The 27,214-nt window shown below is 41.7% G+C and overlaps 1 long non-coding RNA gene across 1 annotated transcript; it reads left to right on the top strand.

Annotated features, from left to right (window-relative positions):
- Positions 1-308: 308 nt before the first annotated feature.
- On the top strand, positions 309-25,699 carry LOC117509269. The gene is made up of 3 exons (XR_004560345.1): positions 309-319; positions 12,780-12,783; positions 25,483-25,699. It is a non-coding gene; the product is annotated as an uncharacterized LOC117509269 (long non-coding RNA).
- The last annotated feature ends 1,515 nt before the right edge of the window (positions 25,700-27,214 follow it).

Genomic DNA, 27,214 nt, shown 5'->3' with positions numbered 1-27,214 from the left:
GTGATTAAACAATTACTTTAATTAGCACCTATTGTGCTCTAGCTAGCACCCTCCTAATGACAGGGTAGCTGTCCCTCCTAACAATGGGAGTGACGCCTCTCCTGATGGATGACGTGAATGACTCATTACCATGAACAAAAGACTGAAACTGCTTTGATCTGAGTACCCCATTGTAAACAGGGGACAAAGCGTGTCTCAGACCCCCTCCCCGGTTAAGGCTGGGTTTCAACTGTTTCATATAGAATGCCTCCTTCACCCCTCTCTCAAACCATTTCTTCTCTCTGGCTAAGATTTTAACTTCCTTGTCCTCAAACGTGTGGTTAGTGACTTTAAGGTGGAGATGAACTGCAGACTGAGGTCCACTGGCACCTTCTCTGCGGTGCTGGTATAGCCTTTTGTATAAAGGTTGCTTAGTCTCACCTATGTAGTGTTCGTTACAGTTTTCCTGACATCTGATAGAATACACTACATTGCTCTGTTTGTAACTAGGGATCCTGTCCTTATGGTGAACTAATTTCTGTCTCAAGGTGTTAACAGGTTTAAAGTAAACTGGGATTTTGTGCTATCTGAAGATCCTCTGTAGTTTTTTTTCATTTTGTAGGTCTAATATTTTAAAATGAAGCCTTCTAATTCTAAGACCCAAAATCCTCCTAAGGTAACTGTGCTGGATCTTTTCTGCTGTGTGACTTGCTTCTAGTGCCTTTTGCTTCATGCATTTGGGAATAACATTGTTTTGTTTGCATCTCAGGTTAAATCTTAAGTGGTTTCTAAAGTTAGCTATCTTTTTAGCGACTTTTCCAGCTTACGTACCAGTGCCAGGGTCTCATGCCCACAGTTGGTCGCAATGTTTATGTGTAGGCTCTCAGTTGTCCAGGTGGTTTCCATAGTAGAGAAGTTTGAATCTTCGACTGGACTGGGCTGCTTGATGCGAGGACGTTTTGCTTCAAATCGCAGAAGCTTCCTCAGCTAAAATTCTTGCTCTGGTAGTCTGACTTCTGTCTGACCCTTTAGGAGGATTTTGGGTCTTAGAATTAGAAGGCTTCATTTTAAAATATTAGACCTCCAAAATGATCTTGATAGTCTTCACAAAAGGTTAGAAACTTTAGTGGGGGAAGAGGCCCATAATAAGATCACAAGTTCATAGTTAAAATTGAAATGTCTGAGCATTTAAAAAGTAAGGAGTGGCAAATCAGGACGTTTCACAACCTTTTAGTGCAGAAAAGGCGTACTTTCAGTGGGGGTAGTTATAAAGACACCCAGACAAATTAGTGACAACAGGGAAAATTGGGTAAAGAATCTCTCCGACAGGGTTCTCACACAGACAGAAAAGGATGTGCTCGCTAAAGGACTAAATTTCTCAGTGACTCCTAAACATATACCGACAGTAGATTACATCACTGCAGTAGAGTCAGCCATTAAACATTTTGTCAGAGTTTGTCAGAGTCAGAAGCTGGGGACCTCTGACTAAGAGTCACAGCAGTGCTGAACACTGCTAAGCCTCCTCCGTCCAGCATCACAGGAGAAGAACAGAACGCTTTGTCAGCACTGCAGAAGGACCAAAGCATCCTTATCCTGCCGGAGGATAAAGGCAAAAGCACGGTAGTCCTGAACACGTCGGACTATGAGGCCAAGATCAACAACTTGCTCAGTGACTCCAATATGTACGAGCGTCTGAAGAGAGACCCCACAAGCAGCTATAAGAAGAAAATCATTAATGACCTCCAAAACCTGGAGAAAGAGGGACTCATTGACAGGCAGGCATACTTAAGTCTGTACCCTCGGGACGCCACTCCATGCATCTATGGACTGCCCAAAATCCACAAACAGGACGTGCCACTCAAGCCTACTGTATGAAGCACAGATTCCATCATGTACAATTTGGCCAAGCACCTCCAAGTAGATTTTGGCTCCTCTAGTGGGTAAGTCAGACCACCATGTGGAGAACACACAAGATTTTGTGAACGAGATCAAGGACATTCAGCTGGAGGCAGATGAAACTATGGTGTCATTTGATGTGACATCGTTGTTCACCTGCATCCCCACCGCTGAGGCCGTCTCAGCTGTGAGGCAGAGACTGCTGGAGGATGTGTCTCTACTTGAAAGGACCAACTCACATCAGACCACATCTGCCAACTCTTGGAGATCTGTCTTAACACCACGTATTTCCTGTTTAGGGGGAATTACTACAGGCAGAGCCATGGTTGTGCAATGGGGTCTCCGGTATCCCTCATTATGGTCAATCTGTACATGGAGCGAGTGGAGAAGAGAGCCTTGACATCTTTCACGGGCATCCCTCCCAGTCACTGGTTCAGATATGTCAATAACACATGGGTTAAAATCAAACAACAGGAGGTTGAGGACTTTACAGAGCACATCAACTTGGTGGACTCCAATATCAAGTTCACACGTGAGGATGCCAGAAACAACTATTTAGCCTTCTTGGACTGTGATGTTACGATTGGAGAGAACAGGCAGCTCCAGACAGGGGTTTACAGAAAACCCACTCACACTGACCAATATCTGCTCTTTGGCTCAAACCACCCCCTTGAACACAAGCTCGGGGTGATCAGGGCTCTTCAGCACAGAGCCCTACAGGTGCCCACAACTGCAGAGGGAAGGGCTAAAGAACAACAACATGCCCGGAAAGCCCTCACGGTATGTGGGTACCCACGATGGTCCCTGGATAAAGTGCAGAAGTTCCAGAGAACAAAGAGACCAGATAGACAGGAGACGGATACAAGAAGAAGAGGGGTGTCTCTCTCTTATTTAGCAGGAGTAGTGGAAAAACTACAGAGGGTCTTCAGACACCACAAAATCCCAGTTTACTTTACGAGGTCTGTTAGAAAAGTATGGGACCTTTTTATTTTTTTCAAAAATCATATAGATTTGCCGATCGACAGGCTGAATCAACCAGATCATTTCCAACGTGAAGGCTTTGTTGATCCGGGACGTCGTCTGACTTACATGGCAGAAGACGTGGACATCAGTACTTTTTCGGCACATTCCACTGTTACAGGAGTTTTTTTCATGGAAAGAGGAGCGGAGGAATGCGCCACCATGGCGCAGCACAAAACCACCTCCGTGTTGGTCTCACAGGACGGCTTTCAGATGGCTTTGAGACGGCTTTCGGTGGCTTTTCAGTTGAGTGACTATCCGAGAAATTGTGGATGAGCCTGGACATGCCAGAACATGTCCTGTGAGGCTTCATCACGGCGTTGCTTTGTGCCATGCGGCACCGCTGCGACATTCCTCCGCACGTCTGTCTCAATGTGCCGAAAAAGTTCTGATGTCCACATCTTCCGCAATTCCTGTGCTAGTCAGATGACGTCCCGGATCAACACAGCGTCCAGTTTGGAAATGAACAGCACATTCCACTGTTACAGGAGTTTTTGTCATGGAAAGAGGAGCGGAGGAATTCCTGTAACAGTGGAATGTGCCAAAAAAAGTACTGATGTCCATGTCTTCTGCCATTTTTGTATAAGTCAGACGACGTCCCGAATCAACAAAGCCTTCACGTTGGAAATGATCTGGTTGATTCAGCCTGTCGATCGGCGCTCGGAGCGTGGCGCGCTCTCAGCAGCTGTGGGCGGTCTTTAAACCGGCTGGAGCACTCCTTAATCTGTGTGATCCTCATAAAAGCGTCCCTGAAAGCCATCTGAATTTTTCGAATGGAGTCCACCTGGAGGTCTCTCACAGTTTCTGGAAAAAATTGATGCAGCAAAGCTCCAAATCGTTCAGACATTTTATTCGCAATAAAAATCCGATGAGAGGGGTGGACCACTGCTCACACAAAGCCTGCTCACAGGCGAATGACGCAACCGACAGGTGTGAAAAAACTCACACATGCGCACAAAGGTTCAAGCTTGGCTGATGCAATCACACGTGATTCAAATCCATATGGTTTTTGAAAAAAATAAAAAGGTCCGATACTTTTCTAACAGACCTCGTAAACCTGTTAACACCTTGAGACAGAAATTAGTTCAGCCTAAGGACAGGATCCGTAGTGACAAACAGAGCAATGTAGTGTATTCTATCAGATGTCAGGAAAACTGTAACAAACTGCGTAGGTGAGACTAAGCAACCTTTACACAAAAGGCTATACCAGCACCACAGAGAGAGCGCCAGTGGACCTCAGTCTGCAGTTCATCTACACGTTAAAGACACTAACCACACATTTGAGGACAAGGAAGTTAAAATCTTAGCCAGACAGAAGAAATGGTTTGAGAGGGGGGTGAAGGAGGCATTCTATATGAAACAGTTGAAACCCAGCCTTAACCGGGGAGGGGGTCTGAGACACGCTTTGTCCCGTGTTTACAATGGGGTACTCAGATCAAAGCAGTTTCAGTCTTTTGTTCATGGTAATGAGTCATTCACGTCATCAGGAGAGGCGTCAGTCCCATCGTTAGGAGGGACAGCTACCCTGTCATTAGGAGGGTGCTAGCTAGAGCACAATAGGTGATAATTAAAGCAATTGTTTAATCACTAGCCAATAGCAGTCTGCCTCTCAGTAGGAGGCGTCTGGTTAGGTTTAAAACTCCAGCTTTTGTGGCTTCTGTTTGTTCTTCTTGACAAGGGTCAGACAGAAGTCAGACTACCACAGCAAGAATTTTAGCTGAGGAAGCTTCTGCGATTTGAAGCGAAACATCCTCACATCAAGCAACCCAGTGCAGTCGAAGATTCAAGCTTCTCGACTTTTCTTTTGCTTGTTTGTTTGTTTTTTGTCTTTCAGGATGGTATTGCAAAACGACATGAATAGATGACAATAACATCTGGTCAAGGAAGGGCGAATGAAGAATTGATTTAATTTTGAGTCATGTGGACCCAGGATTTTTTTTTTATTCAAATTTTTAAAAAACAAGAGCAATCCGAGATTTCTGACATCCACCAATCCGAGTCTGGCTCACCTCCAAAATGCAGTGGAGTCTTCCATTCCCTCATGTCTATGTACTGCAAATTTTGTGAGAATCTCTGAAGTAGTTTTGACATAATCCTTTAAAGCCAATATAATAATAAAGGATAAGAATAAGAATAAGATCAACTTTATTTATCCTGAAGGAATTTTTTATTTTTTTTAGCCAGAGTACCAAAACAGTGACAGTAAACAGTGAACAATGTTTTTTTAGCACAAGATGTTTGACAATATGGCACATATAATTTTGAGTAACTGAATCGACAGGTAGGAAAGACTCCTTATGAAAGAGTGGCTTCCGTCTGGCCACTCCACCATACAGGCCTGACTAGTGGATTGCTGTAGAGAAGGTTGTCCTTCTGGAAGGTTCTCCTCTCTCTGCAGAGGAATGCTGAAGCTCTGACAGAGTGATCATTGGGTCACCTCTCTGAATAAGGCCCTTCTCCACAAATCACTCAGTTTAGAGGGGCAGCAATCTCTAGGAAGAGTACTGGTGGGGCTGAACTTCTACCATTTACGGATGATGGAGGCCACTGTGCTCACTGGGACCTTCAAAGCAGCAGAACTGTTTCTGTACCCTTCCCCAGATTTGTGACTCTAGACGATCCTGTCTTACACACAATTCCTTTGACTTCATGCTTAGTTTGTGCTCTGACTTGCACTGTTAACTGTGGGACCTTATATGTAGACAGGTGTGTGCCTTCGCAAATCATGTCCTGTCAACTGAATTTACCCCAGGTGTCCTCCAATTAAGCTGTGGGAACATCTCCAGAATCATCAGTAGAAACAGGATGCACCTGAGCTCAATTTTGAGCATCATGGAAAAGGCTGCGAATACTTATGTACATGTAATTTCTTGTTTTTTTTTATTTTTAATAAATTTGCAAAAATGTCCATTTTGGAATAAGGCTTTAACATAACAAAATGTGGAAAAAGTGAAGGGCTGTGAATATTTTCCAGATGCATTGTATGGCTAACACACTCGCATAGTATGGAACTGTGCTTCCTTTCCTTTTAATTCATGTTATTACCAACGGAACAGCTTCACTTCATTTAATTTCTGGGTTTGTTTGTTCAAACAGTTCAGGGCTAGTTGCTGGTGATCACCTTAATATACTCTGTGCTTCCCTGTCGATTTATTGTTTGTGTTTTTATACCTGAGGTGCAGCTATTTCCGGCCGACTGATTCTGTTCGTTTCTTTCTGTCCAAAGCACTAATGAGACATCAAGGGCACTGGACTAACAACGAGATGCTCTGGCTAAAGCTGATGCCATGGACTACCTTGCTAAGCAAGAGCTCTCTGAGCCACTGCAGTCTGCTTTTTGGCTTTCTGAATGCAGCCTTCCATGAAGATAGTGTTTACTAAGTTGAACTGACGAGGCGGTGGGTGGACATTGGCCCTGTAACCCATGGCGCCAGACTTATCTCAATGGCTGCATGCTCACCTCAATAATGCACTTTGTTTTTGATGCTATTTTGGTTTTCTTTTTCCTGTTTCCTCAGCTTGGTAAATTGTTGTAAAAACCCTGTATCTATTACAGTTGTCTCCCTGTTCCAACACACCTGAATCCAAAGAAAGACTCATCAGCCTTTCATTGGATTCAGGTGTGTTGGAACAGGGAGACAACTAAGAGTGTCAGGAAGGTAGATCTCAAGGACCGATCTTGGGCACCCCTGATCTATTAGAAAGGCTTAAGTAGTGGGGTAACCCCTTTGAATCTGGTCTGCTTGAAGTTTCTTTCTCATCATCATCAGAGGGAGTTTTTCTTACTACTGTCGCCTGTGTGCTTGCTCTAGGAGTCCAGGATAAAGGGCCTTTCACATTGAACACATCAGGCCAATGCGTCAATGCTTTCCAATCTGTCAGATGCGTTTCCAATGCATGGTGACGTCAGACGCTTCGCTTCGGAAGCGGAAAAAAGTTCAGCGATCGCCATCTTGAATTTGTGTCGCCTGAACCACAAAAAAGCTTTAAAAAACAGCAGTAGAACGATTCTCCCATCACCCTGCCGGGACAAGCTTTTTTTCAGCTACTTTTCGGAGTGACGCCGACCGAGGGAGGACTGACGACTTGGTGGGATATCGATCAAACCGCAACATCGGCCCAACCCGCATGGAGAAGCCAGCCTTCAGGCATCATCACTGAGCAGAGTGAGGCAGGCAGCCGAGAGGATGGAGCAGACCCACTCATTCTGAAATCTCCCACTTTTTGATTATATGCGAAGTCCCAGTTTGACCAACAGAGTTTAGTTCTGCAGCTCTATCGAGGTGAGAATAATATTAAAATAAAACATAACGTTTACTGCACTGCTGTGAAGGTTTAATGATTGGCTTACATTAGCATAGCCTTTTAGCACAGTTGATCTGAGTGAACGCTTTAATTTGTAAATGGTTCAGTCTTTTTTATTTTTACCAAATAAAGCTACAGGTTTTTTCAGACACCACAAAAGCTCAACTTTAAATAACTTATTTTTTCGGGCGTTTTTTTTTTTCATCTGTTTTCCCCCCGTTTTTTTCCTTTTTTATATATAAACTATTTAGTGTTTCTTTATATTTAAAGAAATATTTTTATTTGTCCCAATCAGGAACATTTGCTGTGCAGACAACCAAACTTCCATTGATAAGCTGAACACCACGAAGTCCAGTCAAAAGAAAACATCTCTTCAGCAACACCACCAGAGTTCAAAGCTGCAGAAGAGACCTTTATCTGGTCCCGAGAATCCAGCAGAACATCACCTGCTTCTAAATAAAAGGCTCTTTCCAACAGCAATTATTTTATTATTTTTAAAAAAGCTGTTTAATTTTATATTTTAACAATAAATGAACAGATCATTAAAAATGTTCACAAATCAAAGTCAAAAGACATTTGCACAGGTAGAAGCTCTCCACTTATTGTGCTCAAATTCATATTTTAGAAATGACTGTCCTGATAACAACATTAAAGGCAATTACATATTTTGATGAAATTACAAGTTGAAATGACTAGAAAAAAAATTCATCATGAGGTTTATATCACAGAAATCCTATTTTACAATCACACTGCAGTCATTGTTAAATTATTTCCTGTTGCATTTATAATAAATATTTGTATTTATTTACAGTGTCTGTTTTTCTGGTTGAAATAAGATATAATCTACCAGACTTAAAAAAAATGTACAAATTTCCATGTTATTTTATTTGTCTAAAAATAAATGTCCGAGATTCCTTATGTTAAACAAGAAATGATCTAATCTGAAATAACAGGTCGTTTTAATTTACAGATGAAAGGTTTCTAAAGAACCATTTATTGATTTATTTAGCTATTTTAATGACAAGTGTTCTAAACTTTTTTTTAACAGTAATCAGAAATTTTGAGGTAACAAACAACAACAAAAAAAAAACATTTCCAAGGATTTTTCTTCAGAAAACTGCTCTATAAATGAGCAGTACTGTGACACATTTCTGTTTTGTACAGATCAGTGGTTTCTGCACCGATCTGTTTTGTATAGATCAGTGGTTTCTGCCACTAGTCTTCCGTTGTGGCCCGACGCATCATTCCTATTGGACAGCGCAAAGCTACGTCACAGCTCAGAGCATCGAAAGTTGGATTGGGTTGAACTTTGACCGCGTCAGCCTGCCGACAAGCGCGCATTGCCGTTTGTCGGCAGGCTGACGCATCTTTAAAAGCTAGACATTTTGGCACTTTATTGAAGGGCTATGAGTTGCTATGGTGTGTGACTCAATAAATGTGGAAATACAGTGAGGAAACTAAGTATTTGAACACCCTGCGATTTTGCAAGTTCTCCCACTTAGAAATCATGGAGGGTTCTGAAATTTTCATCCTAGGTGCATGTCCACTGTGAGAGACATAATCTAAAAAAAAAAATAAAAAAATCCGGAAATCACAATGTATGATTTTTTAATAATTTATTTGTATGTTACTGCTGCAAATAATTATTTCACCCCCTACCAACCAGCAATAATTCTGTCTCACACAGACCTGTTAATTTTTCTTTAAGAAGCCCTCTTATTCTGCACTCTTTACCTGTATTAATTGCACCTGTTTGAACTTGTTACCTGTATAAAAGACACCTGTTCACACACTCAATCAATCACACTCCAACCTGTCCACCATAGCCAAGACCAAAGAGCTGTCTAAGGACACCAAGGACAAAACTGTAGACCTGCACAAGGCTGGGATGGACTACAGGACAACAGGCAAGCAGCTTGGTAGAAGACAACTGTTATGATTATTTATTATAAAGTGGAAGAAACACAAGATGATTGTCAATCTCCCTCAGTCTGGGATTCCATGCAAGATCTCACTTTGTGGGGAAAGGATGATTCTGAGAAAGCTCAGAACTACACAGAAGGACTTGGTCAATGACCTGAAGAGAGCTGGGACCACAGTCACAAAGATTACATTAGTAACACATGATGCTGTCATGGTTTAAAATCGTGCTGGGCAGCACGGTCCCCTTGCTCAAGCCAGCACATGTCCAGGCCCGTTTGAAGTTCACCAGTGACCATCTGGATGATCCAGAGGAGGCATGGGAGAAAATCATGTGGTCAGATGAGACCAGAATAGAGCTTTTTGGAATCAACTCCACTTACCATGTTTAGAGGATGAGAACAACCAAGAAAACCATCCCAACTGTGAAGCATGGGGTGGAACAACATACTCTGGGGGTGCTCTTCTGCAAAGGGGAGAGGACGACTGCACCGTACCGAAGGGAGGATGGATGGGGTCATGTATTGCGAGATTTTGGCAAACAACCTCCTTCCCTCAGTAAGAGCATTGAAGATGGGTCATGGCTGGGTCTTCAAGCATGACAATGACCCCAAACACACAGCCAGGGCAACTAAGGAGGGGCTCCGTAAGAAGCATTTCAAGGTCCTGGAGTGGCCTGGCCAGTCTCCTGACCTGAACTCAATAGAAAATCTTTGGAGGGAGCTGAAACTCCAAACCTGAAAGATCTAGAGAAGATCTGTATGGATGAGTGACTCCGTGACTCCGTGGTATAACTCACAAACTTGCAGCTTAAAGCAGATAACCCATAAGTTGGAGAGGAAATGGCGTCTCACTAATTTAGAAGATCTTCACTTAGCCTGGAAAAAGAGTCTGTTGCTCTATAAAAAAAGCCCTTCGTAAAGCTAGGACATCTTACTACTCATCACTAATTGAAGAAAATAAGAACAACCCCAGGTTTCTTTTCAGCACTGTAGCCAGGCTGACAAAGAGTCAGAGCTCTATTGAGCCGAGTATTCCTTTAACTTTAACTAGTAATGACTTCATGACTTTCTTCGGTAATACAATTTTAACTATTAGAGAAAAAATTACTCATAACCATCCCAAAGACATATCGTTATCTTTGGCTGCTTTCAGTACACTCTTAGTTGTCTCCCTGCTCCCTGCTCCAACACACCTGAATCCAATGAAAGGCTCATTAAAAGTCTGCTAACGAGTCTTTCATTGGATTCAGGTGTGTTGGAGCAGGGAGACAACTAAGAGTGTCAGGAATGTGGCTCTCGAGGACCGAACTTGGCCACCCCTGCTCTAGGGCTTAGTAAGGTTAGACCTTACTTGTGTGAAGTGCCGTGAGGCAACTTTATTGTGATTTGGCGCTATATAAATGAAAATACAATGAAATTGAAAAAAATCCTTGATGTAATATGGAGGATATTAAGAAGGTTCTGGATATTCTCACGGAGGAGGTTTGTGCTGTAAAAACTCAGCAGAAGGCGATACTGGCACTAAAAGAAGTTAAGTGAGGCCTTATCGAGGAGAAGGACAAACGTATCATGTTGTTGGAGAGGAGGGTGAATGATATGGAACAGTACACGCAAATTAACGATGTTGTATCTGGGCTTTACATCAAACGCAGATCGTATGCTCGGGCAGCAGCCTCTGGTAACAAGGGGGAGCCTGATGAACAAGATGAATGCTCCACGGAGCAACATGTGGTTGCTTTTCTGCAAACAAAAGGGATTCATCTGGATATAAACACTATTGAAGTGTGTCACCCGTTACCCAGGAAGAATACATCAAACAAACCTACAGTCATCATGAGGTTTGTTAACAGGAAAGACAAAACAGCTCTGCTCAAACAAGGATATAAACTTAAAGGATCCAATGTTTACTTAAATGAACATCTCACTAAACACAACGCAGATATAGCAAAGAAGGCAAGATACTTGAGAAAACAAACAAAAAAAAAAATTCAAAACACATGGACTACAAACTGTAAAGTATTCATCAAACTGAACGGGACCCTAGAAGAAGCCAAAGGGTTGCTGATCAGAAGCATGGAGGAATTGGCAAAATATGAATAAAACATAAGTGAAAACAAGCAACTGTGCTTCTGAACAGTAATAGTATAATCGAGATGATACATGGTTATGAGAGTCTGGAATTACAACCCTTTCAGTATACTGAGAGATGGTTTGATATTAACAAATTAAATTAAATTAGTCAAAAACTAAATAAATGTTATTTGGAAATTATAAAAAAGACATACAAATACAGTTAAATATACAAGGGGTAAACACAGAACGCGCCAAATAAAATACGTTTTTAGGTGTCATTATTGATGAAAAAATGAATTGGAAAGCTCATCTTCAGCATATTCAAAAGCAGTCAAAGAGTATTACAGTATTAAATAAAGTAAAGCATGTTCTTGATTGCAGAGCACTTCGTACTCTGTATTGTTCATTGGTTGCACCCTACCTGACTTACTGTGCTAAAGTTTGGGGCAACAATTATAAAACTACAGTGCAACCATTATTCATTCTTCAAAAAAGAGCATTAAGAACAATTCATAATGCAGGTTACACCAACCCATTGTTCATTAAATCTCAAATATTAAAAGTACACGATATGAGTTTGTTCAAGACCGTTCAATTAATGTACAAAGTGAAAAATAAGCGCCCTTTAGAATTCAAGAATTTTTTTGCTGAGAGAGAGGGAAAATATAATTAACGGGGCTTGTATCATTTTAAAATCGCTGGTGCTCGGACGACCAAGAAACGTTTCTGTGTCTCCATGTGTGGCCCTAGACCATGGAATAACCCGACAGATGAACTTAAATCATGTCCAAACATCAATCAGTTTAAAAAGCAATATAAAGACATGATGTTTTCAAGATATGTATCTGCTGAAGAAGGATGAGTTCTGTGTGTTGCCATTTGTAAATGTAAATTTGTAAATGTAACTTTGTTTGGTATCATTCGGATTGTGTCCTTTAAGCTGGAGAGTTTTAAGTGGTTGAAAATGGGAGTGGGAATACATGTTTTTTTTGTTTTTGATTTTTTTTTTTACTTCCCCCCCCACTCCTTTTGGACGAGATAATTTTATTTTTGGTTAAAGGGGTAGGCGTTAATAAGCGTTGCTTCTGTCTATAGGCACACATATGCATTGTTAATCCATTTACTTTCTTTGTTGTAAGTTTTCGTTGTTGTTTTGGACTGTGTGTGCTGAATAAATTCATTCATTCACTCATTCATTCATTCATTCATTCATTCATTCATAATCCCACCTCCACCTTGAATGCATCCGTCATTCTGACTATACACTGTCATCCTGTCCTTGTGCATATCCTGCAGCACCCTCACATACATATTTGTCTTCCACTCCAGACTTCCTTATACAATACTGGCTCTTTTTCAGAAGATCAGAAGGAGCTGCACTGTATTTTTGAGGATTTAGAGAAAATTTATGTTTACTTCTCCATCAGCATTCTCAGGTCAAACATTGCATATGTGGTGCTCTTTCTCTGCACAAAACCATCTTGCTGCTCACAGATCTTTACCTTTCTAAGCCTAGCTTCCACTACTCTGTCCCACAACTTCATGCTGTGGCTGATCAACTTCATGTCTCTGTAGTTACGGCAGCTCTGTACATCACCCTTGTTCTTAGAAATGTATCCCAATTCTTTTTCATCAACCTTTCTCTTTATACTTTCCTGAACATCTTCATTCTCCCCACCAAGTCTCTTTGTCTTCTTCTGTCCACATGCCACACCCATTTCAGATTATCACTCTTTCATGCTTAGGTTCACTCTTTGCTCTACACAGCTAACAATATTAGCTCCGTTCTTCCGCCTGCACAACCGCCTCGACACGTTTGAGCTCTGGGTTAAACAAACAACAACACACATCCACTTTCCACCACATCCTCACGTTTTCTTTGCATATTCACTTTGTTTGCATACAATTTGCCCAAAAACTCAGAGATAGTGCCATGTTTCTGTCCCTGGAAGTAGAGAAATTATATGTGTCATATTTTACCCCTTTAGTCCACAAATGAGACTGTGCTGCCCAGTTGCACCTGTTTGAACTCTTACCTGTATAAAAGACACCTGTCCACACACTCAATCAATCACTCTCCAACCTGTCCACCATGACCAAGACCAAAGAGCTGTCTAAGGACACCAAGGACACAATTGCAGACCTGCACAAGGTTGGGATGGGCTACAGGAAAATGGAAGAAAAATAAGATGACCATCAATCTTCCTTGGTTAATTATTACAAAATGGAAGAAACACAGGATGACCGTCAATCTTCCTTAGTTTGGGGGTCCATGCAAGATCTTGCCTTGTGGGGTAAGGATGATTCTAAAAAAGCCCAGAACTACACAGGAGGACCTGGTCAATGACCTGAGGAGAGCTGGGACCACAGTTGCAAAGATCACATTCAGGCCCCTTCACACATAACACGATTGAAGCCGACGAGTGCACGAAGGAGGAATTGCATGTCGTTCGTGAAAATCGGAGCCACCTCAAACGCCTCGTACACCTATCGCCACAATGATTCGCGCACATCAGCAGCTGAAAGACAGTGAATACCCTGTGAGTGCTCATTCGACCCTCTCTTGGCAGATGTTGGCCAAATTCCAGGTGTCATACACAAACATCTAACACCAATCGCTGGACACATAGAAAAAGCGGGACTAGTCATGCTCCTGGTACAAGAGTAGAGAGCAGCTGGCCACATTTGAGCTGTCTGTGAAAAGTGTCAAAGTGCCCCACGATTGTGGCATAACTAAGCAACACACGTGGTGTGCCAGAGTGTCGGCTCTCCCCTCAACACTTGTGGCCTGCGTGCTTATTGCACATGTGCGAGTGTGTCACCCCCCCGCAACACATGTGGTGTGCATGTTTGTTGCGCTCCCCCCCACCACAATACATGTGGCATGCATGTCTTTTGCGCCCCCTGCCCCCCACCCTCACATGTGGTATGTGGGAGAGGACACTTGCATGAAATGCTGATATGTAGGTACAGACATGATCACATGGAGACTGGCCAGCCAAGTCTGAGTGTACACAGCACGGCAAATTACCTCTTGGCTGATCGCCCACCAGCGACTCACTGACAGCTGGAAATTGACAGCTCAGTGCACACAACGTGTTACATTGCAAACACAGACATCAGACAGATGCAGGACAAACACATAATACTACATACATAGAATAAAAATCACAGAATGAAGGTACAGAGGGTGAGCTTTTTTTGTGAGATGCCAAGGTCCGCAGACAGAGGTGGGCATGTCCCCCTGCAACGTGCAGCTGTTCACATATCTGTGCTCGCAAGCCATAGCTGGGGAACACCTGTAGTGGCTTGTAGGATATGAAGTTGCATAACTGCACTGTGAGGCGTGGACATCGGCATGCTGTCCTCATGTGGAAATAAATTAAAACACATATTGTTTCAGCTGACTGCTGCGTCAGCGCACAGCATCAGCGGATCACTGCACGCTGGACACGCCATGCCGGCTGATGTGTTCATGACATAAGAGCTCGGCTCTTCATGACATGGGAGCCGACTCTTCATGACACGGGAGCTGGCTCTTCATGAGATGGGAGCCATCCAGCTCGAGCGCATCAGGTAATTCATGTAAAACATTAAAGGTAGAATGGTAATCTGCATCATTTCATTACTTCCTGGTGTACGTCAAGGCGGAGGCTAAATTCGCTCTTTATAACAGGAATTGGGGGCTTGGGAGGGCTTAAGCCCCCCCAATAATGAGCCAAGCCCCCCCAGCTCCCCCAATAATTTTGCCAATAATGTGAATAGCGACTGACATATTTGTGGATCTCAACTGCAGTTTTGCGCTGAGAATGTCTCAATATTGTGTAACTGAGCAAAGTGATGAATGTGTGTGTTCGGTGATCCACCAATGCTGAATCACCCTTCACAAACAGAATTTTCAGTTTTGCAAATAAACATTTATTTGTAAAAACCCACACACAAGTTACAAATCAGAAATTTGTGTTTGTGGATCACAAAGCACGTGTACAAATCAGAGGATATTTGTAAATCACCCTCTGAGCATTTGCAAGTATTAATGAGACGAATTTAACTCCATACTCCAAAAATTTAGGTTTCCTGAATATTTATTATGGCCACTCTTAAGACTTCACTTATCTTTATAATTTTATTACTGGTAAATTTTTAGAATTGATTTAGATGAGATATACTTATCTCACAGGAATAGATCACAATGATCTGGGAACTACTTTTTGCGCAGGAATTCATCAAACATGTTGGCCACAGCTGCGCACTAACACAGAATATACAAAAGCTGCATATCGTTGTTCGGCAATCATTCTAAGTGATGTGTGTGTGCAATGATACCACTTTAGAGGAGCACGGCTGACTAAAACATATACCTTGGTATTTATAAAGCAATTTACTATACGAAGTCTATCAGAAAAGTATCCGACCTTATTATTTTTTTCAAAACCATATGGATTTGAATCACGTGTGATTACATCAGACATGCTTGAACCCTCGTGGGCATGCGAGAGTTTTTTCACACCTGTCGGTTACGTCATTCGCCTGTGGGCAGTCTTTGAGTGAGGAGTGGCCCACCCTCTCGTCGTTTTTTTCATTGTTTAGGAATGGCTCAGAGACTGCTGCTTTGTTTGAGCAAAATTTTTTCAAAACTGTAAGGCACAACTGAGTAGACACCATTCGATAAATTCAGCTGGTTTTCGGTAAAAATTTTAACGGCTGATGAGAGATTTTGGTCTGGTAGTGTCGCTTTAAGGACAGCCCACGCTGCCTGACGGCGATCTGCGCTTTGAGGCGGCAGCGTCTCGCCGTTTCAAGTTGAAAACGTCCACATTTCAGGCTCTGTTGACCCAGTAAGTCATCAGAGAACAGAGAACTTTCAGAAGAAGTCGGCATGAGGCGTTTATTTGGACATTCCATTGTTAATGGACATTTTGTAATGAAAGAACGTGCGGGCAGAGTCGCATGTCGGGCCGGACCCGACCGTGTGGGGTCGCGACAGGAAAAAATACCCCCGTTGGAAACTTTAGCGGGCAAGTTGGAACATGCCCAAGCTGTTAAACAATTTCTCAGTTACTCACTTGTTGAAAGCCATCAAAAGCCACCTGAATTTTACAAATGGTTTTCAAGACGGAGGTGTTTTTCCTGTCGCGGCGCACACAGATTCGCCGAGTCGTTTCCGTGACGACTCGGCGAATCTGCGCACGTCTTTCATTAAAAAATGTCCTTAAACAGTGGAATGTCCGCATAAAGTCCTCATGCCGGCCTCTTCTGAATCTTCTCTGTTCTCTCACGACGTCCTGGGTGAATTAAGCCTTAAATTAGGATGTTTTCAGGTCGAAACAGGCCGACGACGGCGCCTGGAAGCGCTGCGCGACGTCCCGCTCCGTGGGAAGTCCTTACACAGACAGAAACACCCCATAATCTCTCATCAGCCATTAAACTTTTCACCGAAAACCAGCTTAATTTCTTGAATAGTGTCCACTTGGATATTCCTCACAGATCCAGAAAAATTTTTGATAAAGCAACGTGCTCCGTCTCGAGCAGCGTGTGAAACAAAGGAATTCAGCCGAGAGGGCGGGACCACATCTCACTCAAGGCCTGCCCACAGGGAAATGACGTCATCGACACGTGAAAAAACTCATGCATGCGCACGCAGGGTTCAAGCATGATTGGTGTAATCGCACGTCATTCAAATCCATATAGTTTTTTAAAAAATAAAAAGGTAGGATACTTTTCTGATAGACCTCGTATATTGTTCATTTTAACGACATTTTGTGGAGCCCCTCCAACTTTTACCCCAGCCACTTCCAACAAAAATTTTTTGGCGCCGCCACTGCCCCCAGGTTGAAATGTACTGTCAGATCAGAACACGCAGTGTTTTTATATGGTGTGGGATTTTAAGTTTTTTTGTAATACTTCCATGTCCTTCCTGATATGAGGCAGCTTCCCGCAGCTTTCAAAGAACAGCTCTGTAGCTCAGTGGTAATGTCTCTTTCTTTTTTTAATTATTCCACATAAGCGGCGGGATGTGGTCCCACAGATACCGGCTGTTTTTTATTTTATTATTAATTCCACATAAGCGGCGCAATGTGTTTCCACACATACCAGCTGGTTTTTACCGGCTGCACCATGTGGTGGACCTGGCAATGTTCCTGCTTGACGGACACCGGCATGTGCACGAAGTCTCACACCGGGTTCGTGCACGCCTGCCCGTCAGTGCGATGTTTCGTGCGAGATGTTTTGTGCGCTAATTTCAAAATGTTTTGCGCTGTTTCGCCGTTTTTGTCCAAACGCCGTCCAAACTTCACACTATGTGTGAAGGGGCCCTAAGGGATGTGCTCATTATTTAAAAAATACCACCATAGTCTTGCAAATCATGAGCACTGGTTAAAAAAAAAAAACAACTCTGTATTTCACAGAAAAATACAATTAGTATTTACCATTGAATCGATATGTCACGTAGAAAAATCACAAACATAAAAAAAATCCTTGAAGTATAGGATCAGCCATCAACATGACTAACCTCCCTGCTACCAATTGCATGGTTGCAAAAAATATAGTTGGATAAAAGCAAAATTTAATGATCATAATTATTGTCAGAATCCCTTCAGTCATCACTGGTAGATATTTTGATGCATGTCCAACCACTATTTTCTTGAAAGTTTGACTCCAGACCCCATTGCAAAACATTTCCATATATACTCAACAAAAATATAAATGCACTTTTGGTTTTGCTCCCATTTTGTATGAGATGAACTCAAAGATCTAAAACTTTTTTCACATACACAATATCACCATTTCCCTCAAATATTGTTCACAAACCAGTCTAAATCTGTGATAGTGAGCACTTCTCCTTTGCTGAGATAATCCATCCCACCTCACAGGTGTGCCATATCAAGATGCTGATTAGACACCATGATTAGTGCACAGGTGTGCCTTAGACTGCCCACAATAAAAGGCCACTCTGAAAGGTGCAGTTTTATCACACAGCACAATGCCACAGATGTCGCAAGATTTGAGGGAGCGTGCAATTGGCATGCCAGGAATGTCAACCAGAGCTGTTGCTCGTGTATTGAATGTTCATTTTTCTACCATAAGCCGTCTCCAAAGGCGTTTCAGAGAATTTGGCAGTACATCCAACCAGCCTCACAACCGCAGACCACGTGTAACCACACCAGCCCAGGACCTCCACATCCAGCACGTTCACCTCCAAGATCGTCTGAGACCAGCCACTCGGACAGCTGCTGAAACAATCAGTTTGCATAACCAAAGAATTTCTGCACAAACTGTCAGAAACCGTCTCAGGGAAGCTCATCTGCATGCTTGTCGTCCTCATCAGGGTCTCCACCTGACTCCAGTTCGTCGTCGTAACCGACTTGAGTGGGCAAATGCTCACATTCGCTGGCGTTTGGCACGTTGGAGAGGTGTTCTCTTCACGGATGAATCCTGGTTCACACTGTCCAGGGCAGATGGCAGACAGCGTGTGTGGCGTCGTGTGGGTGAGCAGTTTTCTCATGTCAATGTTGTGGATCGAGTGGCCCATGGTGGCGGTGAGGCAAATGGTCACACCAGATACTGACTGGTATCCCCCCCCCCCCAATAAAACAAAACTGCACCTTTCAGAGTGGCCTTTTATTGTGGGCAGTCTAAGGCACACCTGTGCACTAATCATGGTGTCTAATCAGCATCTTGGTATGGCACACCTGTGAGGTGGGATGGATTATCTCAGCAAAGGAGAAGTGCTCACTATCACAGATTTAGACTGGTTTGTGAACAATATTTGAGGGAAATGGTGATATTGTGTATGTGGAAAAAGGTTTAGATCTTTGAGTTCATCCCATACAAAATGGGAGCAAAACCAAAAGTGTTGCATTTATATTTTTGTTGAGTGGGCCAGAGGTGGCCTGCAGACTGCAAAGTATCCGCCCTGATTCAGGCTGCACAGCGCCGACTTCACAAGTTGTTGTCCCACAAAACCGTCAAGTGGCCCATTAAAGTTTGAAACCTTTTTTGAAATAACACTTTACCTTCAACAAGGCAGATGTTGGGAGTAAAAGAGGAGCTATTGAGAAGTTTTAACTTCACCAACGGATCGTGTGAATGGTGTGAGAGAGCGTTTCATTAAATAAATGTCTGCAACAGATTCCAGGAGAGAGGAGATGGAGAATAATACCCAAATTTGTCAACAGAAATAAAAATCTCTTGAGCAGATATTAGATTTTGATGTCTGACTATTGAAAGCACTTTAACTGATGCTGGCCAACAGGCTGTTTAACAGGAGTTGTAACATTACGCTGCAGTCAGCTGACCTCCACTCACTAACAAAACATAAAAAAGCCAATGAATCCACTGTCAAAAAACGTTACTCCACAGAAGATAAGTGCATCAAAGCACTGCAGCTGTGCCAAAACGATGAAGCATTACTTTTAAAAAATAGCTTTGACATTTACGTGGGTTGCTGAGCATTGAAGACCCAGTGGCTGTAGAAGACCACAGAGATACATATGTTTCCCCTGGCTACAACAGACAGATGGCTATTTTCGGGATGTAGGGATGGACTGGTTATCTTCCTGGGTGAGTACCATCATCCTGAATTCCTGATGTTTTGGAAATTCTTTCCTTAATTGGGTCAAGAGCAGTGGTGGGCACAGTTCAGCTAATCCACTGCTAATTATCAAAGCTAATGTTTTAATTATCGGATTAGCTTTTCAGATAACTTTGAAAACAATTACCGGACCAATATAGCTTCTAAGTTTTGGTCCAATAATTTAGACCGCTAACATATTTTTGCTGGCGTGGTGAACAAAGCTTAACAGTTACAAACATTTAAGTCTAAAATCAGTTGAGTATCTACCTGTTAAATATTTTATAGTAGATGTGCAGTTCTATCCTCTGCAAACAGAGAAGAGCTGGTTCCAGAAGAATCCTCTCTAGCTGCTGCAGGCAAAGGAGAAATGACCACAGAAAAGAAAAAAAGCTCATTTCTTTTGACCCCATACTAATACGCTGGCAATATCACCCAAGTCATCCAGAGGCATACAGTTTTAACTTATGGTTAAACTTTTAACCAAACTAATTTCGGACAAGTTATTTAAATTAACATCACGTCTGAAGTTTTATAAAGTGAAAATATCAGATATGTTTTAGTTTTAAAGTAATGCACTAATTTTGAAGGTTTTAGTGTGGACATACTGTGTCCAGGTGGATTATCGATAATCACAGTACATTCACAACAGAAGAAATGCATTTGACACGCATTGATCAGGCATCACACAGTCAATAGCATTAAGCTCTTTGTATATTGTGCCTAAAACTCTCGTGAATATATTCTCAGGGTTTATAGACGTTGTTATTGTGTTTGTTTTATGTAAAAACTAGCTGGGATACCCGGCGCTGCCCAGGTTGACCTGTTTTAGACATAGGCCAAATGCCAATCATTTTAATCAAAACAATTGCCCAACATTTGTTTTTGTAATGTTGATGTCTTACAAATGTAATATTTAATGGGCTAAAGTTTGTCCAGCAGAACTATAAGAGGTGGGCTCCTCAAACTAAGTGGAAATACTTAGTTAAAAGACAAACACATTTGAAGTCCTTCATGCAGACTTTGTTTCGCAATCAAATTTATAACAAAATTACACACAAAAGGTAGGTAACAGTAAATGTAAATATCAATGAATCAAAATTGAGGTAGTGGTCTATTTCACTGTTATTACATTGCAATTTTACAAACATAAAATGGCTTTAAACAGCAAATGTAAATATTAGAATGGAGAAATATTTCTTCATGAAATTCACTTAGTGTTTTCTGACCATTAGTTTTGAAGAGCCTCTTGATAGACAATGTTCCTTGTCATGTCACCTGGCGAGTGGATGTACAGCTGTTCTGGGTTACCAACCGTGGAGCAGCCGACATACAACTGGCCGTGGGAGAACACAGGCTCTGCCAGTTTCAGTCCAACCACCTTAAGGGACTGTCCCTGAGCCTTGTTGATGGACATTGCAAAGCTGGGGTTAACTGGGAACTGCAAACTCCTAAACTCAAATGGCATGTCTGATGGGATAAGTGGAATCCTTGATATAAAGACGACATCTCCCTTGGCCTTGTCTGCCATTACTGTGGCCTCCAGGACTATTGGCATCAACTTCTTAATTGTGAGTCACGTTCCACTGCAGAGCTTGGGGTGGGTCGAGATTCTGCAGGAGCATGACTGGGGCACCAACTTTGAGCACCAAGCTGTGTGGTGGGAGGCCCGCTGGTGCCAGATTGTTAAGGAATTCAACTGGGTAGTTAACCACCTCATCTGGATCGGGCACTGTGTCAGTTGACATGTAGCTGGAGGCCTGTCCTGGAACCTGGGCCAGAAGCTTCGCATTGATGTCATCCACTGCCAAGTTCTTTGGAGCAAGGATAGCACGCTCCCTCAGCCAGTTGTTGTTCTGGTAGTTACGGTGGAGGTTTGGAAAGACTTTGGCCACCAACTCACATATGTCATGAACAGTGTGACCAAAGGGCACCTTGACCTGGTCATCCAGAGTGTCAGGTTGCCCAGTAACCATAAAAGATGACCCTCTGCTTGGGCCATGCTACAAACATAAATTACAGAAACAATTCATAGAACAATTCACGGACGAATATACAAAAATTGCTGTTGGTGCACAGGACAGGAGGATCGCCAACACAAATACATCTCCCATCTCCGGATGGAGCTGCACCTTAGAGAGAAAAAACAGAATCAGGCATCAGAAAGACAAAAAAAAAAGTAAAAGACATCTTACCTTTAATCTTTATGTATCTTGCCAGCTTTTTCTGTCTTGTCATAAATGGTAAAAATACAAAGTTTTCAGACAGCAAATCTTCAAACTGTGCTGGGTTGTACACCAAAGGTAATTATATTTTACAGATTCAATATAATGTTATGTTGAATCAAATAACTTCTTTCGTTGAATGTATTCAGACAGGAAGGCAAACTGGGTTGTACACGACAGTCAGGTGCTTAACAGTTGAGAACAGTTGAGAAACCACATGGTACAACACTGTATGGTCTTACATAAAAGGCTATTTCTTACATAAAAGGCTATTTTGGGGGTAATTTTCAGTTAGAATTAGAATTCTGACCAATTTATACTTTTTGTACTCATGCTTTCTTGATGACATCAAGTAGCCATATAATATAAATAGATAAAGAGAATAGATTAACCCTCTGGGGTCCGATGGCATTTTTTGGACAGTTCACTTGCCTGGCTTAAATGTTTTATTATTGCTGTTAACAGCTCTCCCTGCATCCCACAATCAAGTTTTATGTCTCTTTTTTTCAGGACAACCTGTGCTTTCAGAATATATATGTTTATGTTGTGCTTTATAAGTGTAATAAAGGTTTACAATCAAAAATAGGCAAGGAAAAAATAAAGCGAAAAATAATTTTCCACACATTTATTCAAAACACACAGCAAACTATAATAAACAACTGTTTTGACACTTTATAAAGGTAATTTGAGGTCTTGTGTGAAACTCTGTACAACAAAAAGGTTCAAACAATAAACACAAATGCACATTTTGAACAATATATAAAAAATGATCTATGCGTTTTGTTGTCCATTGATATGGTAAACATTGCTTTATGCAGAGAAAGCAACAGAGTTATCCAGTAACATTCACATGCAAACTAGTGGAGCAATCCTGATAGTTACACACTCTTTGTTTGAGGACGTGAGATTGTCATCAGAAGCTCTCCCTGTGCTCCTGCTTTCACTGATTGCTGTGTGTAATGGCGCAGGGCACACTGAGTATGTACAAATAGTATGTACTCACTGGGGCACCCAGGCGACTAGCCAACTAGTAACATATCACTCCTGAAAATGATCTTTGGCTTTTCGCGTGAGGTAAATCTGCCCTACGATTGGATTTTGAAAAATCATGTGACGGTGAACCAATTTCAATTGGACACTCACATTGTGCACATCATCACACAGCTTCTATGAGGAGTACAAAGATGGCCGATGGCTGGCTCGAAAGTCTGCGGAGTTAACTTTTCAGCAAAAAAAAAAAAAAAAGTTTCTATCTCATATCATTCAAAAGTTATTTATAATTTAGTAAAGCTTGGTCTTAGCTGTCATATACGACGGCTAAGACCAGGTATAAGGCGTCGGCCCCAGAGGGTTAAAGCATTAAATTAGTGGTTGCCCAGAAATAAAAAAAAAATGGTACCAGTTTGTTCCCCATGTAATGAGGATTCAGAATATATGTAGTTTTTAGGGCTACATATTATAGTTTGGGAGTTTACCCCGGACAGACAGACAGACAGACAGAATTAGCCCATTATTTTCAGTTGGAATCATTGCAATTGATTCCTGTTTGCTCTTTAGAGTCCTGTTTATGTCAAACACTGTCTGTTGTCTTTGTTCCAGAGTAATATATATAAGATGTCTGAAATTCAGTTTATGTTTATTAAATTCCACACATCTTAAACGTAGCAGTCACGGATTATCTGGAATTTTGTTTTGGCAAGTTTTCACGGTCTCTACTGCCATCTACTGGCCAGTAGTGTTCATGGTAGTATGAGCGTCTGGATGCCAGTAGATGGTAGTGTTCTATTTATTTTGACCCCGGTTACTACTTGACTTTTTGGCTTTTGGCAAATGCCTTTTTTTTTTTTTTTTTTTTTTTACAAATTAAAAAAAAAGGCATATTTTACAAAAGTACATTTCACATTTATATGTAAACACCAACACACACCTCACATTAACATGTTGGTTTTTACATAGAATGAATGAGTCAACCAATCAGTGTTAGCGCAGGCTCATTTACCCATAATCCCTTTGGCATCTGTCTGTGTTTGTTACAAAACTTCAGAATTAGTGCTTTATTTAAAATTAAAAGACATATGTTATATTTTATCTTTGTACAAATGACAGAATTGACATTAATGGAGTTATTCTATTGGTATTAATTTATTTATAAATCAAACCATAAGTCAGCACTGCTTTATTTTCCAAGACCTCCGCCTCACGGTGACACTGTGTCACTACTCCAAGCTATGTAGTATGCAGAGGTTGCCAGCAGTGGGCCGGGTGCAGGAAGACAGAAGTGTTGACTCATTGTTTGGGTCTATGGTTGCCTTTTATGCTACCAGAAGTGACCATGGTGTTAAAACTAAAAATGAGCTTGTTAGTAGTTGCAAGTTGAGGTGGGTGATACTGGGAATTTGGTATTTATCCGATACCAAGTAAATACAGGCCCAGTATTGCCGATATCGATACTGATACCAATACTTTTTCATATTTAAGCTTCATAGAGCCAAAGGATCCAAAAGACCTAGGATAGAATTTTGCTAAACATTGTACGTGACAGCAGTCAGTGCGTGCGGGAGAGGAAAAAAAGCTTGAGTATCGATCTTTTTACACGATGATTGTTCAATATCAATACCAGCATTGGTATCGATATTATTGATATTAGGATCGATCCGCCCACCTCTAGTTGCAAGTGTATTGAAAGCAATACTGAAGCTGTAACGTCCGATAAAGTTTTGGGTGGTTTATTGGTTTACTTTGATGAAAGATAACTTTTCAGTTAGCTGATTTGCTGTTATCAAAGCTAATGTTTTGGTCAGCTGTGCGCACCACTGGTCAAGAGGTGCACTGGACCTGTAGCAGACTGTCTGTTCTGATCAGATTCTGTTCATGTGAATGTGTGGCTGCAATACCTCACGCTTTGTCTTAAGAGATTTATGCAGTTACTACTTCAAAGGTCACCATGACAAGAAATCTGTTTTTCACATGACTGTGCTAACTTTCCAATTATTACACAGTTCACATGCGTGCCTAACTGTGGTGCGTGGTCCTTACGGTCCACGGATAAACTATGATCCATTACAACACTAGTAATCAGAGGCTTGAACCATAAATGGGTAAAGAGGTGAAATGTAGGCAAGATTGTCATGACCTGTGTGGGATGAATGAAACCTGACTGAGCACGGCCCCTATCTCACAGGTACAAAACAAGCTCAATCTAACAGGGTAACCATGTTTTGAGTGTTTTATTATCATGTATTATTTGCAGACTGGGCAGTGTGGGTATTAAAAAATATAACAGGTATACTGCCTTAATAGCCATGAAATAGTTGAGATATCTTGCGAGCAATAAGCTTGCGATGCCTGCAAAAGTGCAAAATACAGGGTGTCCCAAAAAAGTGCCACAAAATCATTTAACTCTAATTCTGCAACTGCTAATCTGAATTCTGGTTATTTTCCTTCCAGACATCAAGATCTATGTGAAGAATTTCTTCTGATGTAGTTTGAGACTGATCCATTGAGGATGTCGCTTACAATCGAGCAAACAGGGGAACTGATGGAATTCTACTTTGAGACCAAATCGATCATGCAAACCCAACGACAATATCAGCGTCATTTTGCAGTTAGAAAAGCTCCAGACAGAAAGACAATATGGAGGATTGTAAAGACGTTTCAAACTGATGTTGGAAACTTTGCAGTCAGGTTGAATGAAGGGCTGAACCACCATGGTGCACATATTGAACACATCTCGTGAATGCCAAAACTCTTAGAAACTGAGGTGAAATTAGAAATGAACACAGATAAAATTCCAAGAGATATGCTTCAAGATGACATGTGACAGATGTCAGTATCCAAAAGTATGTAGATTTTCTATGGCTTTATTTTTATAGCAGTTTTTTGTGGGGCACCCTGTACATATTAGATAATACTGAAATTTCACTGAATGGAAATGATGGAGAACAGACATCTTACATGGTCTGTTCATTCGCTGTTTCGCAGTTGTGAATCTCGCGCCATGTTGTGGTCCATGACTCACGCAAGAGGCCGGTTTCAGCAGAGTTCCAGTTCAGGACACAATGTAAATAAATCTGGTGAAGTATGGACAACAAGACAACATCACAGGTGCTACATCTCCTCTAGATAACCCTCTCAATTTGGGAGAACGTGTCATCATCATAATCGCCCGTGAACTCGCTGGATCAGCGCCTTCCACATCCTCGCTAGCCATTGTTTACATGCCCTGTGAGATGCTGGAACTCTGTTGGCGCCGTGGTGCATTCTGGGAAGTGCAGGGGGCAGCCAGGGGGATTATGGGAAATGTTAAAGTACTGAATACAATTAACAGCACAGCTAGACATTATCACAGATGCAATCAAGCCCACAGCACTTCTACCAGCAGGGTGTGGAACTCAGTTCTCTGGTGCACAACTGTCACTCAAAGCAACCACATCTCAAATTATTCAATATTTATGGTTTACAATTGCTGAAGCTGATGAGGAAGCTAGCTCTAGACACCAAAACCATTTTTTGGTACCAGGCTGTAAATATGTTTACTTCTGCTCTAAAGTTGGGAACTTTAACATGGGCTTCTATGGGGAGTAACTCAATTTTAGAGCCAGCAGCAAGTGGTTATTCAAGGACCTGCAAGATTTGGTACTTCTGTGTTGGCTTAATTTTCCAGCACCAAAAGTTAGGGCTGGATCTTTAGCCATTTTTTTTTTCAAAATAGCCATTCTAAATATACCTTACATCTACATTCTTAGCATTTGCCCACAATTTTGACCTTGACTTTTAACACATATTTTCCTAAATCAAATGTATTTATCCTTGGCTTACCCACAAATATTCCATGAAGTTTGGTCCGAATTAGATAAAAACTTAATTTGTGATTTTCATGTTGACTTCAAGTTGAATGTGTTTCAATGACTCATGGTAACTGTTACTGATAATGTAAACTGTTAACAGTAGAGTTTTCAAACAGAAAATGTTAAAAAGTCATTAATGGACTGCATTTATATAGCGCTTTTCCAACTGCATCAGACGCTCAAAGCGCTTTACAATAATGCCTCACATTCACCCTAATGTGAGGGTGCTGCCATACAAGGTTCTCTCTACACACTGGGGGCAATAGGGGATTAAAGACCTTGCCCAAGGGCCCTTAGTGATTTTCCAGTCAGGCCAGGATTTGAACCGAGTATCTTCTGGTCTCAAGCCCAACACCTTAACCACTAGATCATCAC

Source organism: Thalassophryne amazonica, chromosome 4 (genome assembly GCF_902500255.1).
Source record: "Thalassophryne amazonica chromosome 4, fThaAma1.1, whole genome shotgun sequence".
In the NCBI taxonomy this organism is placed as follows: Eukaryota; Metazoa; Chordata; class Actinopteri; order Batrachoidiformes; family Batrachoididae; genus Thalassophryne; species Thalassophryne amazonica.
The sequence above is the reverse complement of the archived record's forward strand: the minus strand, read 5'-3'. Positions and strand labels throughout refer to the sequence as shown.